Raw genomic sequence first — 4,702 nt, 5'->3', positions numbered from 1 at the left:
TACGATATCATTTACCTTACATAAGAACAGAAGAAAATAAGATGCTAATCCCCGCCCACCAAACGCTCCACCTGAAAATGGGAGGAAATTTTAAGGAGGATCACCAAGCCCTATGAACAGACAAGCTTGAAATAGTATAAGACTGAAAGAAAAAATATACAACTGCTTTTCAACCTGGGAAACCGTTCATAATAATTCTGTACTGAGTGCTGTAATGAGTGTGACGAGTTGCGTCAAGGTTATTAACCCCTAAAACTCGGAGTTTAATTTGGAGAAATGCTTGTTGTACCAGGGATATTAGAAAAAAAAAAAAAAACTGCTTTCAAACCATCTTATCTCAGCAACTACAAAACCTAGAATATTCAACAAATACTCACCAACATTCGTCTTTCCACTTCAAGTGTCCTTAGGTTTTTTGGTAGATGCGTTGTTGAGTGCGGAGGTAAAGAATAGAAATCACTTCTGGGGTCGTTGCGAGGCTGTGTCCTGATGAGCACACTGGTCTGTGGCATGAGTGGGCTGTCCGAGCAGGACTGCCAAACTTTGGCAGGATGGGGCTGTCAAACTCTCACACTCCCATTCCCCACTAGACTTCCTCATTCGTTGTACTTACATATATATATTTTTTTTTTCTAATTTCTTATGTCACTAAATAGTTAGTTTGATCATAACACTTATTTTCTGTACCATAGTTTTCCTTAACTTCTAAAATTTATGTACATAGCATGGAGAGACAGACTGACAAATGAGGATGTGAAGGACCGTTGTGGTGTGGATGTGGATGTGATAGGAAGTGTTAGGAGAAACACAGTGAAGTGGTTTGGCCATGTGGAGAGGATGGAGAATGAGAGACTGACGAGGAGAGTATATGTGAATGAGGTGGAGGGAGAGAGAGGGAGGGGAAGGCCGAGGATGAAATGGAGGGATGGAGTGGAGAGGTATATGAGAGAGGGGTGTGTGAATTGGGAGCAGGGCAGTGAAATGGCGGGGGACAGGGTGACGTGGAGGCGATTTGTTTGTGGCCACCCCGTATAAGGGATTAAGGCGTCTGGCAATAGATAGGTAGATAGATAGATAGATAGATAGATATACGAGTATATACAATTATACATACATGTATACCATATATATATATATATATATATATATATATATATATATATATATATATATATGCGATGTGAGTATTGATAAATATATTCAAGTTGCGCCCCTTTATTTATTTTTTTCTTCTACACATTTTAGTAACCAGCCATAAAATCAGTTAATTCCCTTTTATTATGTTTTCGTTTTCCACGCATTTTAGTAACCAGCCATACGATCAGCTAATGCACCTGCGCTCCAGAAATAGGAAATTAGTGTACCGTGAACTCCAAAAGTGGGTTATCAGTTGAACCGCCATTTTAAATCCCACTGCTCCATACATGCACAGGGTGGTTCATGTACTGAGTCATCCTGCCAATACCTGTGTGCTGAAAAAATCCACTCAGCATGCTGATGTCGCTGTATGAGTGAGCTATCCATACACTTTGATATGACGCAGCCATTGATAGGTTACTTTTTGTTTACTGGAAATGGCTAGCTCTCCTTTTTTTTTTTTTTTTTAATATAATAATAATTTGGGCAAACATTGCTAGAGCTGACTAAACCGTCCTCGCAACCAACCAGAGTAGGCAAGGACGGCGCAGTATATGGACCGCCCTGTAAATACTCCTTACCATATTGATAAGCATTACACTATTTCCTCTAATTCTTGCTTAATTTTTTAGGCGTCTTGAGAGCATCGCAAGTACACCAGTAATAATAGACTCTCTCTCTCTCTCTCTCTCTCACACACACACACACACACACACACACACACACACACACACACACACACACACACACCAAAACCGCGTCAAACCAGGCGTTGTTACAAACGTCTCGCCCATTCGGAGTTAAGGGCATGCTGTAGGGGCGACAGATTTTTTTTTTTCTTTTTTTTTTCCTTTTCTTTTTTCTTTCTTTTTTTTTTTTTTACTCGCTGTTGAGATGAGATCGGTTAGCTGCAGACTTACGAGGCCGGGGATTAGGGAGGCGAAGGGGAATGGGGATAGGGAGGAGAGAAAGGGATGAGGAACTGGGAGTGGAGAGGGAAGAAGAGAGGGGAAACAGGGACCAGGAGGGGAGAGGGAAGTAATAAATGGGAATGGTGAGGGGTTAGGTAGGAGATGGAGAGAGCGCAGTGAAACAGGGACGAAGGACGAGAAATGTGATGGACTCCATCAGGAAGGGGAATGGAAAGAAGCTGAAGGAGAGGGATGAGGGCGAATAAACATAGGCAGTGTTACGCTGTTACAATCATCCACCTGATCAAGCACATACCGCCCCCTCCACCTCCCTGCATGCCTAATGAAACGCATAACGACCTTCACCCCCCACCCCAATCTTTCCTTTCGAAAGTGGGTGTCAGTAGAACGCCATAAGGACACATAACCTAGACCCTTCAGATTCCTTGTGCAGGCCCCATTGAAATCTCAGGGAAAAAATATTTTCTTTACTTTTTCACGCATGATGCTAAAGTGGCAGCAGATGAGAGGTGGGGTAGGCGGCTGACAGAGAATTTTCAACAGAATAAGAAAATGTTTTGGAAGGAGGTGAAAAGGGTGCGAAAGGGAGAGTCTGGGAAGGAAGAACGAGTAAAAGCAGAGGATGGAAGGGTGTTAATTGAGATGGATGCAGTAAGGAAGAGATGGGCAGAGTATTTTGAAAGATTGTTAAATGTAGAGGAGGAAAGGGTGGCTGAGATTGTGGCAGATGGAAGGGTGCAAGGAATAAATGTGTTGGGAGAGTTGAATGATTCTTTGATCACGAAGGAGGAAGTGGAGAAGGCAGTAAAGGAGATGATAACAGGAAAAGCTGCAGGTATGGATGGGTGTGCTGTGGAATGCCTGAAGGGTGGTGGAGTGACTATTGTTGACTGGTTAGTAAGATTGTTGAATGTGTGCTTTGCGAAAGGTATGGTGCCAGTTGACTGGGCAAGTGCTTGTGTGGTCCCGTTGTATAAAGGCAAGGGTGATAAGTATGAATGTACTAGCTTTAGGGGTATAAGTCTGTTGAGTGTTGTAGGTAAGGTGTATGGTAGAGTGTTAATTATGAGAGTTAGAGAGGGTACAGAGTGAGTGATTGGTGATGAGCAGTGTGGCTTTAGGAGAGAGAGGGGATGCGTGGATCAGGTGTTTGCGGTGAGACAAGTGTGTGAAAAGTATTTAGCGAAAGGCAAGGATGTGTTTTGGGCATTTATGGATTTAGAGAAAGCATATGATACAATTGATAGGGAGGCTCTGTGGACTATTTACGATTGTATGGACTTGATGGTAGGTTACTAAAAGGGGTGAAAAGTTTTTATGTAAATAGTAGAGCGTGTGTAAGAGTGGGAAATGCTGTGAGTGATTGGTTTCTTGTGAGAGTGGGGCTGCGACAGGGATGTGTGATGTCGCCTTGGTTGTTTAATATTTACATGGATGGTGTTGTAAGGGAGGTGAATGCAAGAGTTTTAGGTGGAGTCTGGTGAATGTTGATGGTGGAGAGTGGAATCTGAAGAAGCTGCTGTTTGCAGATGATACTGCACTGGTGGCTGATTCAGAGGAGAGATTGAGACAGTTGGTAGGGAGTTTGGAAGGGTGTGTGAAAGGAGAAAATTGAAAGAAAATGAGAATAAGAGTAAAGTGATGAAGTGTACGAGGTTGGCAGATGGTAGGGGGATGAATATAGTTTTGAATGGCGAGTTGCTTGAGGAGGTAGAGTGTTTTAAATATCTAGGGTCACATGTTGCTGTGGATGGAAGAATAGATGCAGAAGTGAAGTTTAGAATAAATGAAGTAGGAAAGGTGCTGGGAGGAATGAAAAAAGTGTTTAGATGTCGTTCACTTAGAATGGATGTAAAGAGAAGGCTGTATGAGGGTGTTGTGGTACCGACTGCATTATATGGAGCTGAAACATGGAATATGGGTGTAGCAGAGAGGAAAAGATTGAATGTAATGGAGATAAGGTGTCTGAGGAGTATGTGTGGAGAACTGGAGTTGTTCGGGAGATGGCTGGTAGAGTTGAGCAGAGGGTGTTGCGATGGTTTGGGCATATGGAGAGAATGGAAAATGAGCGATTGGTGAAAAAGATAACTAGATCTGATGTGAGAGGTGTAAGGCTGAGAGGAAGACCACGAATAGGATGGATGGACAGTGTGAAGAGAGCGCTGGATGCGAGAGGGATGTCTGTTGAGCAAGGAAGAGTGGCTGTGCGTGACAGAAATAAATGGAGAGAAATTGTGAATGAATAAGTGATGACGCAGCCCTGAGGGGATATTCTCCCACATTTGGTCTGATCAGCTATTTCAGGTCAGGTGCGGGTAAGGGGATGAGTCTGTTATGATGTGGCAGGGGTAAACCAGCTCTGCTGTCGGGCCCTGCTGCGGATGTCACTGATTGCATTGTGCAGTTGACCCTTGTGCGGTGTGATGCGGTGAGGATCTGTCCGTTCTCCCCTTTGGGGCTAAGATGAGAATGAATGTGTTTGAATGGATGAGTAAATGGGGAGTGTGTCGTCCTGTCTCGGCTACCTCCCTTTCATTCGGGGAAGCAGCCTAGGTATATAGATAGATAGACTTTTTCATTTTTAAAAACTACTTAAAACACAGCAGTCTGTCCATCAAAAGGCACAACTTCAC

Source organism: Coenobita brevimanus, chromosome 101 (genome assembly GCF_032717465.1).
Source record: "Coenobita brevimanus isolate Jiangsu-jjx chromosome 101, ASM3271746v2, whole genome shotgun sequence".
Taxonomy (NCBI): domain Eukaryota; kingdom Metazoa; phylum Arthropoda; class Malacostraca; order Decapoda; family Coenobitidae; genus Coenobita; species Coenobita brevimanus.
This window is presented reverse-complemented; position numbering follows the sequence as displayed.